The 13829-nt window shown below is 32.3% G+C and overlaps 1 long non-coding RNA gene across 1 annotated transcript; it reads right to left on the bottom strand.

The window, feature by feature from the left end:
• Nucleotides 1-1798: 1798 nt before the first annotated feature.
• Nucleotides 1799-7043, bottom strand: LOC140008582 (uncharacterized). The gene is made up of 2 exons (XR_011816084.1): nt 6805-7043; nt 1799-5012 (listed from the first exon to the last, which is right to left on the bottom strand). It is a non-coding gene; the product is annotated as an uncharacterized lncRNA (long non-coding RNA).
• Between the last annotated feature and the right edge of the window lie 6786 nt (nt 7044-13829).

The following is a 13829-nucleotide window of genomic DNA, read 5'->3' as shown; positions in this document are numbered from 1 at the left end:
TGATGCTATATAGTATGTTATGAATTTTCTAATAGTGTAAGTAAATTGTAAAAAAAACTAAAACAAGAATGAAATGTTCAGTAAAAGAAAGGGTAAGTTTTTTATACACTATCAGTGTATAATTTTTTTTATACTGATAAGTTTAGATCATGCCACTTAATATAAATTCAAATTTAAAATTCAAATAATGCACATGTGATATATATCCATTACTGCTAGTGTAAAAATATTACTATATTATGAGTGTATAAAAAGTTAATCCTAAAAGAAAATTATAAAATTGTGATAAACATATCAATGGTATTATTAATATGAAATTCAAGGAAATAGTGACACTAGAGAAGTGAAAAAAATAAAAAGGAAACCAAACTAGTGCAAAAGAGAAAGAAAACAAAGGAATGAAACAAAAAAAAGAGAAAACAAAATAATATAGAAAGGGTATTTTGGTCCTAAAACATCAAACAAAGGGATAAAGTAACTATTTGGACATTAAACAGATATCGATATTTATTTCTTAGTTCTTCCTTTACTTTGATATCATTTCTGGCAATTAAAGCTGTCAATATTTGGACATTGCCACAACCAAAATTTTTAGGGTATCAACCACCGAATAATTGTACTAAGCACGTAGCTATAATTGGAGACTTGATCAAGTTTTGCACAAAATGATAAAACTCAGCCATCCGAGTCTAAGAGTTGCAGGACTGGTAGAATTTAATGAATTCCTCCAACATTTGAAACTACAAGAGCTTCTGTCACATGGAGCCAGGTTACACTTGGTGTAATGGTAGGAGAGGTTTCTATGCTACCTAATGAGAGATTGGAAAGACCATTTGTGAATGAATTTCGAAAATTTACCAATTATGAGGTCTTATCATGTAGAAGATATTGGCATAAAATGTGGACCAGAACTCTCTCATTTTTTAATAACATCAAGGCACTGCTTATGCCAATATCTTCTACATGATAAGACCTCATAATTGGTAAATTTTCGAAATTCATTCACAAATGGTCTTTCCAATCTCTCATTAGGTAGCATAGAAACCTCTCATACCATTACACCAAGTGTAACCTGGCTCCATGTGACAGAAGCTCTTGCAGTTTCAAATGTTGGAGGAATTCATTAAATTCTACCAGTCCTGCAACTCTTAGACTCGGATGGCAGAGTTTTATCATTTTGTGCAAAACTTGATCAAGTCTCCAATTATAACTACGTGCTTAGTACAATTATTCGGTGGTTGATACCCTAAAAATTTTGGTTGTGGCAATGTCCAAATATTGACAGCTTTAATTGCCAGAAATGATATCAAAGAAAAGGAAGAACTAAGAAATAAATATCGATATCTATTTAATGTCCAAATAGTTACTTTATCCCTTTGTTTGATGTTTTAGGACCGAAATACCCTTTCTATATTATTTTGTTTTCTCTTTTTTTGTTTCATTCCTTTGTTTTCTTTCTCTTTTGCACTAGTTTGGTTTCCTTTTTATTTTTTTTCACTTCTCTAGTGTCACTATTTCCTTGAATTTCATATTAATAATACCATTGATATGTTTATCACAATTTTATAATTTTCTTTTAGGATTAACTTTTTATACACTCATAATATAGTAATATTTTTACACTAGCAGTAATGGATATATATCACATGTGCATTATTTGAATTTTAAATTTGAATTTATATTAAGTGGCATGATCTAAACTTATCAGTATAAAAAAAATTATACACTGATAGTGTATAAAAAACTTACCCTTTCTTTTACTTAACATTTCATTCTTGTTTTAGTTTTTTTTTTACAATTTACTTACACTATTAGAAAATTCATAACATACTATATAGCATCAGAAAATACTATATGCCTATCATAATTTTAAAAAAATGTATATAATTAGCAATTGGACACAAAGTTCAAGGAGGTAAAATGCAATTTGGGACAAAATTCAGGGGGATTTAATGCATCTAACCCTAAAAATATTTAGAATAACATATGCTATGCTAAGAAAAAAAAAACTTATAAGGCATATAAGCAAAGTCTTTTTATTAGACAAACACTCGAGAAAGGGGCTAATGGGATTCTATCCAAATTTTAGGTGGGCAAAAGTAAGAAATTTATAAAAACTTTACAAGTTGAAACAAATTTTAGACAAAATAAGCATTCACTAAGACAATCATATTGCATATATCCACATTGTTTTAACCCATATAAAGACTTTTACAATTTGGTAGATTAAATTTCTTGAGAATCTAATTTACATGCTTCAAACATTTTGAATCCTTATAAGAATTCTCATTTAGATATCATTATCAAGTGTTTTATATAAATTAAACAGTGATGACCATGTACATTAGATACCTATCAAGTTTCTCATGCACTACTACTAGGCCCATTGGATATTTAAATGTGATCATATCTACTTCAATGTTGGAGGACTTATCATGTTATTATTTAATTCATGCGAATCATTAGGAAATTATAGTTTTTGTTAAAAGTTAACTGTTATGAAATATATAGAATGTATGAGGACAATAATATATGAAATGCATGAGGGCACTTGTATAGAATGCATAAGGGTAAATTAGAAAATTGTATAAGGTTATTTTGCATTTGGATCAGGATAATTAGAAAATTGTAAAGTGAATCATTCCGAAAGAGTATTAATAATTGTTGACACAAAAAATAGGGGATCCCAAAAGTCAATTAAGCACTTGAACCATAGAACTTGACATTGTTAAAAATTAATCACCACATGTTACAGTAATAAAACCCATTTTTTAAAGTTACTAAAGCCAACAATAGTTTATTAATTGTTTCCTCAATAATTGTACATTTACAGAACACTTAACAATTTTATTTCATGTCAAGCCAACAATAATTTATTAATTGTTTCCTCAATAATTGTGCATTTACAGAACATTTAACAATTTTATTTCATGTCACGGTAATAAAAGCCATTTTTAAAGTCACTAAACCAACAATAATTTATCAATTATTTCCTAGGTAATTTTACATTTCCAGAACACTTCAAAAGCAAATAATTAACCACAAAAAACCAACTTTCATAGGTTTCACTTTTTACACCACCAATTATGAATTCAGTCAACATGTCTGATAAATGCACCAAAACTATAGCAGCTATTAACAAACAAACAGATTAATTGACGAAAATAGCCCTGACATCCAATAACAATTATAGGATAATCGCTTGACAAAAAAATACTGTTCATAGGGTAACTTTCCCTTTTATATTGTTAGATATGTATATCTCTATTACTCACTAAATTCAATAAATACAGGCCTATTTCTTTTTCCATTAATATTAGATCATTAATCCACAGTAAAAGACATGCATTATTACATTATTTTTCAAATTTAGAGTACTTTAATTTTCAAATGTAAGAAATAATCTAATTAATGTTACATGTTTAAATAAATAATAAAAAAGATTAGCACACAACATTGCTTTTCAATTTACAACAATTTAGAGCCATTAGAAAAAACAAATATGCTAAAAATTTTATAATAATTATATATACACTAAACATGGATATATTAGTAAAATAACAAACTAATTATTCTTTTAAAAAGGAAATAGGCTCATAATCTAGCACATATAGAAGATGAAAGTAAGCTCATGTTTATAGAATATATATAGAATGAAAAGTATAATAATAAAAATAAGGGAATTAAAAATTTTCCAATAAGTATATAGACTAAATATGGATATATAGATTAATATATATCCTTCTAATTGTACGTTTTAAAAAGCTATAGAATTAGAAACCATTTTTAGTTGAAACCTATGGCATCTTTGTGACGCCCCCACTTCTCCCAAGGGCGAACCCAAGGGTATCCGCGGAACGCCTGCCTAGCTCTCGCCAGGACTCGAGACAAATCAATTCAAACTTAACAATATATAACAATTTATACCAGTCTAATAAGGAAAAATCGCTTCCATAAACGAATATCCAAGTCTTGTACCACGTGTTCAAAATACATCCGTTATCCAATTCTTACGTCAGGATCCAAAAGATACATCAATTCCCAAATATATACAATAGCCAAAATGTCTAGTCAATTACAATTGAAACCCTAATACAAAAGTACATCCAAAGGGTTCCAACGAGTTTCACTCCATCCATTCCTGTTAAGGAAAACAAATCTACGGGGTGAGCGAAACGCTCGTGAGGCCAAGAAAACACACATGCAAGCACGTTGTCCAAATAACAATCCCAATATTCAAGTAATTTACAATTCAAGCGAGAAAAAATAAACAGAAACAATTCAAGGATATAGGAGCTCTCAGGAGCTATTTTCCTCTTGCTTCGCCACGGCTCGATCCGATACCCCCTCGTGATGACACTCCGTTATCCGGGTGGGTATTTTATCCGTAGAAACTTCACTTATTACTTCCTCCGACCAACATTCCACCCTCTCGGATCCGAAACCAAACACGCACGAAAAAAAGGTAATACTCGTCGAGTATGCCACACGAGATCTCAAGAGATCAAGTTTTGATTTTTGAACACGCACGGAAAGGGCGATACTCCACGAGTATGCCGAACAAGATCTCAAAAGATCAAGTTGTGTTTTGTTATTCTCTTGGTTTATCAAACTTCTCGACCAAGCCCATGCCGGCTCGAGTTGTAAGATTGGTTAAGAGAATTGGGCGTCCCCATAAGTCGAGGAGGTTCACTCCACCCGACAACAAGACACGCACGACATACACGACATGCATGGCAACACGACACGCACACGAAAACGGGTATATTTTAGTCGACGATATTCACTCAATCGACTTTGAAAATCAAGTTAATACAAGTAAAGTTCAAGTAAAGGAGAGCGAGTGCGATAAAGTACACACTCGTCTCATCAAGTGATATTCACGTATATAAGCAGGTAAATCAAGTAAACATGACAAGTCATGCACTTGACACTCACCAATTCAAAAGTAATTGAGCGAGAAAATCTTTAGTTGTCCCCTCCGGGATTCTTTTCAAGACTCGCTTGAGCACCTGAAGCAATTAACAAGTATTTTTCACTCACAATCACGTATTAATCAAGAAAGGAGTTACGCTTATTTGGACTAGTCAATACCTCAAACCAAGAACCTTAGCCACTCAAAATAAAGGTTCAAAAGTGAGGTTTTATTAACACAAGAAAAACTGATTTCCTTCATGAAATCAAGTTTAAAGCGATCAATTATCATCAAGAAGGAGTAACAAGTTTTCAAATTTTCATTTTCTAAGAAATCAGCAAATTTCAGCTTTGCGCGTCAAATTTAGAAAAATCAGATCTTGCACTCAGTAGGTCCAAAATTATAAAACTTGGTACCGTTGGAAACCTCTTAGAAAGTACTAAAAGTTCTTAAAAGACACTTTTCCATGAATCTAAGTGGGAGGTATTCAAAAATGAGCTTGAAGGTACAAGTTCGGCGTACAAGGCAGAATTAAGTTGGATTTCGGCCAACTTTGGAAATTCGGCACGATTCACATGTTGCAAACCGGCCTCTGAAATTTACAGCTCAATTAGTGTTACAAGTGAGGTTTATAAAAAAACAAGCGGATCAAGAATCGGAGTTTCGAGTACCGAGATACGGTAGCTCAAAGTTGAGGAAGATTCAAGACTGAAGAAGAATTTCCAGTTTTGAACCTCCAACACTAGCAATTTAATTCGGTATCGAAACGAACTTGAATTGGTGCCAAAATTGGCAGTATTTTACTCCTATATGCAAGGTATCCCTCTATCAAATTTCAGGGAAAAATACCCTCGGGAAGGTAGTTAATTAGTCAACCAAAGTTCAGGAAAAATTCTAAGGCAATCTGCCTTGTGACTTTCATTTCACAATTTCAAATCGTTTAACCAAGAAAACTATCCGAACATGGTTCATTTGTGAAACAAAGGTCTAAGACACATCCATGATACCTTTGGTAAGTGATGAGCATCAAGAACTTCAATTAATAAAATCATTCCCAAGTTTTGCCCCAAATCAGTCCAAATACTACGTTTTTCCAAAACAGGGCAGTCCTCTTGTTTTAGTCACAACTCAATCAATTTAACTCGGAATGAGGCATGGTTTATGGCGTTAGAAAATACATTCACGGGAATAAAAGTTCACAGAAGGAAATTTTCTGAAATTTGGCAAGCAACCAGCTCAAAATTGAGCCTCAAGTTGCTGCCTCAACAAGCCATTCCAGCAAATCCGAGAGACAGGACAGCTAACTTAAAACGTTTGGTTCGGATCACTCACAAAGAATCAGAACGTGCATTTTATCTCAAATTAAAGCTAGGAATGTCTAGTTTCAAACGCCACCAACGGCACTTGATTTCGACACCCGAGGACAGAGTTATGGCCAAAATACAACCACTGGACAGTTTTACCCGAAAATAATTTTCCAGCATGCCTAGTTCATGAATAAATTCATTTGCCCATCCAATCATTAATGTTTTCCAACGAAAATTTCTACACACATAATATAACATATACACATCAGGATTATGCCAATAAATCACCAAAAATGGGCCTTATCATGGCCGAACAAAACAGGGGCAGATTCGGCAATTTCTGGTCATGACCTCTACTTGAGTTCCCAACAATAACACTCCATAAATTCATCATTATAACCATTAAACTACCATTAAATCCAACATTGATCCTCAAATCAGCAACAACAACCCAAGTGTGGGAATACAAAGAGCCCACTATCACATTTTACATCCATATCAAGCTAACCAAATGCATGCATGAACTTAACAAGGTAAGATAGCTTCCAAACTTCAAGTTTCCAAGAGTGGATCATCACTTACTTTGGGTTGATGTTCAGCAGAATTTTCGGCCCTCTATTACCCCAGAAAAACCGTGATTTCCAGCCCTTGTTTGCAGCTCAAAATGCTCCTCAAGTGTCAAGCTAGGTGTGGTGCAAGTTTGGTTGAATTTGGAGATGATTTGGGGTGGTTTTGAGTGAGATTAGTGAGCTGAAATTTTGAAGCAAGGGAGTTAGAGAGAGGAGAGGGCTGGTCGGCAATGAGGAGAGAGAAGATGGAGAGAAATCTGATTTCCTTTAGCTTCCAAGAGAAGGTGAAATAAGTGGTGTAAATTCACCCAAAAGTCAACTCTCATTAGGGGCGCGTTTGGCGCGATTAGGTTCGATTTTCTCGCGCGTTTGGTTCACTAGTGCACTGAACCTCCAATGCATTTATATTCATGTAAATATTATTCACTCTTAATTGTCCCGAAATAAGGGTCTAAAGTCCCTCAAATAAAGTCGCGCGTGTGAAAACGCGTACCGTCAATTTTAACGATATAACGCGAAACTTCCGAGAAATTCTTATAACGATTGTACTACTAACTATCACTTGAGTATTTATTCATAAGATTACCTATTTTAGGACCATAGTACAAGTCTCCAATATTCCAAGCTTATTGTGTTACTACGCGGATAAAATCTCCAAGTACTATTCACTATTTTTACTAGACGTACTCCAGGAAATTAATTTTTGAAATGAATCATTTTAAAAATATAACGAAGTTATATTACCATGTATTTAGGTCTAATAAGACTAGAAAATATTCCTCGAAGCGAAAATCCAATTAAATAATTTATTAAGCCATAAATTAGGCATAAAATAATAGTTTTTACGAGTCCTCACAATCTTAACCGATTTTGCTTACTTATATGATGACAATGTTGGACTTGTTATTTTTCCCCCTGGCTCAATTTTTGGGAACTGTGCAGTCAGAAGATATATTGTTGAACATGCTAGACAACCATTGCATCCACTTATGTGTGCATTCTTTGCAAATAAATTTATTTCACTGTGCCAGTTGGAAACCAACAAAAGATTCAATTGACAAAAATAGCCCGGAAATCCATCAAGAATTTCAGGATAACCGCTTGACAAAATCGAACTATTCATGGACAACTCCCTCCTTTGTATTATTAGATTATATCTAGTTAGATATAAGATTTTTCTATTCTATATTCTTGAAGCACAAGATAAGCATGCAAAATATAATGATGGACCCACTTCAAATTTTAAACATTACCATCTAACGCTAAATTCAGCCAGTAAACTTTAGCAAAAAAATTTTAAACTTTTGCAAACAATTAATATTTGGACTCATCTCTCATCATGTGCTCTAAAATGCACAAAATAAAAGATATATAGATATATATATACATATATATGTGTATATATATGTATGCATACATATATATATATATATATATGTACACACGAACACACACGGAGAGACTTTGCCTACATCTAGCTAGGCTTGAAAAAGACAATAGGTGAAACTTGGTTTGTCATTTGGAGTGACTATAGCAAAATGGAAAAGGAATCACAGTCCGAGCAGGCCAATGCACAGACTTGGGTCAGGATCCCTTTGCATCCCTTACAAATCGATCTTTGCACGCATGATTACAATTGCCGATTGACGAAAATAGCCTCCACATCCAACAATAATTACAGCATAACCGCTTGACCAAAAATTACTATTCATAACCCAACTTTCCCTTTTATACAGTTAGATATTGTTGACAAAAGATTTTCTTCTTTATTTCTTGATTGAGCCATTTCGTTAATTCGTGGCCTTTCATTGCAGGAGAACGTGGAAAGCTTTTTTAACATACAAATATCAAGAAAAAGAAAAGCATATATGGACAGATACATAAATACCAAAATATTTAGTTGATTAATTTGACTAGTCCAATACAAATAGCGCAAAAAAAAAAATTGACAAATATATAGACACATGAAATTTTGATTGAGACCTTTAATTTTTGGGTCTAGGGTTGTATTGGATACTGCTATGTCATATCTTAGTTCAGACCACTTATTACTATAAATGATACTTATTCCCAAAACATAATTAGTTGGTAGGAACATTGTCTGGTGCTCTTTATATTTCTAGTTTGATTCTCAAATGCTCCCATTTTCCCTCCGCCCTATAAGGTTGCAGTGTACTTTGGACCAAAACTCAAAAAAAGAAAAAGACCTCTAACCCCTGAACTCTGCTATGCCACTTACCGATCTGAGTTTCAAAACATAGGTTAGAACCAGAACTAAACTAAAAGTAGACCAATGATTTGTCAAATTGGAACCATCTATTTTAAGAATGTATATATGTGTGAGTGTGTGCGTTTATATTAATTATAATATGTACGTCTGTAGACGTACATGTACCAATTTAATGAGAAAATTGAGTCATTTTTTCCCATTCCATTTCAAGTCCAATAACAAAATTATTTATCTTTTGTTTTATTTAAAATGCTTAATAGATGTGAAGTATTTTCTCATTAAAGTCCATTATTTTCTTTTCCAGTCAGCTAATAATTCAATAAATCCACGTATTCCTTATAATTAGCAAGTTGGAGTACGTGGATTAGGGTGGCTAACATTGCGATCGTGAACAATTCTCTTGACACATTCATCACCTCCATCTTTATGGCCCCAGTTAAGGCCTGCAATTCTAGCATCTTTTTGATGGTTGGTTGATTGCAATTGGCTCATTACAATCTTCTCGAGTCTGTCATTTGGGTTAGGGTTGCCCTCATGTTGGGTGGTCATTAGACCAGGAGAAACCTACTCAAATAGTAATGGGGTAATTTCATAAACCTCCCTTGAGGTTTCTGACAATTTCACTCAGCTCCCCTCGGATTTAAGAAATTAGACTTACCTCTCTTGATATAGTAAAATACCTATAGCGCCCGCCACTTAGTAGATAATTTTAAATTTAAGGCAATAAATTTGCAAAACCTAAAAAAAAAAAATCTATTTTTCTGTCTCTTGTCTATTTACTAGTTAATATAACCTCTTTTTTATTATCTTCAGTTTTGTGGATATTAGCAAATTGAAATTACAAAATCTACAAAAGGAGTAAATTAGGTGTCAAACTAGAAGGAAATGAAGAGACTCACAATAGTAGAAAAATAACTAATGAAATTGATGATTGAAATAGGAAGAAGAACTAAAGATATGAAATTTGTCATATTTTGTTTGTTGTTAAGAAAAAATTTTATAAAATGTCAATAATTACATAATGATTTCTTTCATTGGATTAGAAATTTTTTATTATAATTTTATTGTGGAGGTAGAATTTATTCTCTATTTTTGAGATATTAATATTTTTAAGACCATAGGAAAGTTATAATGGTGGTTCTAGGCCAAATTAACTTATATTGAAAAGGTATTTGAGCATTGATATTTAATTTGGGGGTATAAAATTGGTTGTCAATGGGGTTTGTGCGTGTTTTTTTTATCGCAACAAGTATTGATACTGTATATGCAATTTGGGACCTTTGGATGACTACTTAATTTTAGAACTTATACTTGGATGGTTGTTAGGAATTTGGTTTGTTGATTTATATAAAATGTGAAAGAAAATGATTAAGTATACTGTATTTTTTTTCTTAGTTTTCTACAAAAGGGCAATTAAGATTTTTGAAAGAAAATCTAAATTCTTGGACCTACATTTTTGCTAAATACTAAAAGTAGGGGAGGTATATGTAATTTTAAAACCTGAGGGGAGCTCTTTGTAATTGTGAGAAACCTCAGGGGAGGTCTGTGAAATTATCCCAATAGTAATTGATACATGAGCCAATCCAGAAGAAGGGAAACACATTCTGCTTCCTTACAAGTTTCAAAGAAATTAAAGAAACCTTGAGAGCATTCAAGAAAAGTCGTAAATTCCAACCAAAGTTGTATTAAAATTGATGAAAACCAGCAAACAATTCCCTAACAATGCTTATTTATAGGCACAAAGCGTTTAAAACAGAAACGGATAGGAATAACAAGAAGAAAACGAGAATTGCTTAAGCAACAAAAAAAAAAAAAACTGGAGAGACTTGATAGCAAGTCAGATGCAAGTAGGTGGTCAACCCTAGTGCCATCTGTTTCAAATTCCGTTCTACTATTTCTAGTTTTGAAGAGCAAGGATGGGAAGAGAAATTATGAAATAGGAGAAAAATGCCTGCAATTTGTTTCTCTACTTTCTACGTTGTTTCTTTTTCATTTTTAAATGCATATTTATTGCTACTAATTTCATTTTTGGAGAGTATGTGGACTTCATTTTTTTCCCCTTTTTTATGAGTAATGAATTCCAGACTTATGGTCTGCAAGTCCTTCACAATTACAGTACCTTTTGCTAACTGAAATGCTTCGTGGCATTCCTTAATCATTCCATCAATGAAATTAGATCCAAATCTGGATACACAGTCAAGGAACAATTTATTATTGGGATTATTTCAGAAACCTCCCCTGAGGTTTCTGACTGTTTCACTGGCCTTCCTTCAGGTTTTCAAAATTGCACTGATCTCCTCTAAGGTTAATTATCTTGTAATATTTAAATTCAATCAATATTTAAAAAGTGATATTAGGAGAGAAAAGATAATATGATTTCATTATTGTCCCTCATCTACTATATTATTTAATTAATTTGATGCCAACCCACACATTAAAGAAAAATACTAAAATTTGCTATTTATCGTTAGGAATCAAATCACATATAATATCAAAAAATAGCGTATCATTTTATATTTTTCAATTAATATAAAACCCAAATTATTCTTTTAAATTACATACCTATTGGCAAACATAGTCAGCAACAAACAATCAAAATATTTGCAATCAAAATATTACAAGAACAAACTTTAACATCATAAATATTCTTAGCAACATATTAAGGTTAGTTGCTGAGTTTTTATAGTATTAAAGTCTGCTCTTTATAATATTTCGATTACAAATTTTTTATTATTTGTTATTGATCATATTTGACAATGGATTTATAATTGAAAAGAGCAATTTAAATCTTATATAGAATGATATACTATTTTTGATGCCATATGTGATTTAATTTCTGATGATAAACAGTAAATTCTAGTATTTTCTTTAATATTTGGTCTGGTACTAGATTAATTAAATAATTTAGTAGATGAGGGACAATAATGGAATCATATTATCTTCTCTTGCCTAATATCACATTTTAAACTATTGGTTGGACCTAAATGTTATAAGATAATAAACCTTAAGGGAGGTTAGTGTAATTTACAAAATTTGGAGAAAGGCTAGTGAAATAGTCAGAAACCTTAGGGGAGGTTTCTGAAATTATCCCTTTATTATTTGCTCGAAATATCAAACCCCGACAAAGCATGGAGATGAATTAATTAGGACCATCAAATTGTCGGAAAACATGTGGATTGGCAGGTCAGGATTGCTGAGACGATAACTCATCAGCAGATTTTTTTTTCAGGAGGCAATAATTCATGAAACGTTTGCCCAGTTTTTGTTCCCTTTTTATACTTACAAAGGTTTTCTATCATATGCTTTAAAGAAACCAAACAAATACACCACAAAAGGTGAGGTCCACCATACCAAGTTCTGAATTATTTAGACTTTAGCCTGAAAGATAATCCAACACTAGATACATTTCCTTTCCTGTGTCAATTTTTAGAAGAATCCAATTGATGAATTCTGAGAAATTTGGTATTTTCAACAATTCAAATAATAAATTTCGTTTTCTTGGCGGAAACTAGAGGCTCTTCTAATCAAAATATCTAAATGAGAGGTGGATACTAATCTGACAAATCCGAGGAAAAGCTATTCCATGGCATGCAAACCATTTTCCTCATTTTAGAATCTATAAGCATGGGCCTGTTTTGTATTTTAGTGTCAGACTTTTAGCTAACTACAAATAAGAGAAATCGTTTGGACCACATGTTCCAGTGAAAGACACGTTCTTGTTTGAATTATCCCAATCACTTCAAACCATTTGGATCACTCTCCTTAGAAATGAAAATAAGTTTATAGAATTGTTAAGAGTATTTTGTAAATGGATGATAAAACATGGCCGATTAGTACACTTAATTTACATTTAATTTATCTTTTGGATATAAACACACGTTTTTACTTTTCCTTTCTACATTTAAACACCTTTTTTATCCATTTTTTTAAAAGTAACCCCCAAAACACCAATTATATTCACTCTCTTAATTCTGATGATTAACTTTGCACTAAAATAGGTTGGTGAAGGTGTTTTCATGTAAACGAAGTATTACTATTCGGAAATGCGTAAGAAACTATATCCCGTTCTCCTTTCTTCCGTAAAAACAAAAAATTGCGAGAATATTTTCTTGATACAATTTCCATCAACCTTTTTATTTACATATATCATGTAAGAAAGATGATAAAATGTATTTTTATGTGGGAGTGGGGGTGGGATTTATATATATGCTTCTTGATGCATGTTATTTGTCTCGTGGGAAAACTACAATAAGACCGTTTTATTTAACTGATTGAGAAAATCATTTGATATTATCAAATTCTTGTAAATAATCTTCAATTATTACTGGGGTTGGCCTCGTGGTCAAGGAAGTGCACTTAGTTTTTCCTGCTGTCAAATTTAATATTTGAATATTGAATCTATAGTTGGGGGAAGGCTTGAAAGGTTAAAATAAAAAAAAAAATCCAATTTCCACTTTGAAAAACAAGCAACCTAGAAAAACAACCATTTACACGCTATAGTTCATGATTCTATCCAATCACGGACTTTATGTATGTATGTATGCATGCATGAATCCATGTAACTATGGATACTTTACACGATATATTGATTTGTTCTACTAGTAGACCTAATATCTTATTGCAAATAGAAATAAACATCGAATGAATTTTTCAGTTCTTGGAGTTCCTTTTCAAGCATAAGTTTCATCGTGGTGGTTTTATTCAAGTTCAAAAAGACTTGATCGTTGCTTGGCTCCAAAAATTGGATGAGAAATTTTATTCACGACTCACTTTTATGCAGTACTCCATGTCATAATTTGTTACCAAAA

This window comes from Coffea arabica, chromosome 1e, assembly GCF_036785885.1.
Source record: "Coffea arabica cultivar ET-39 chromosome 1e, Coffea Arabica ET-39 HiFi, whole genome shotgun sequence".
Lineage (NCBI taxonomy): Eukaryota > Viridiplantae > Streptophyta > Magnoliopsida > Gentianales > Rubiaceae > Coffea > Coffea arabica.
The sequence above is the reverse complement of the archived record's forward strand: the minus strand, read 5'-3'. Positions and strand labels throughout refer to the sequence as shown.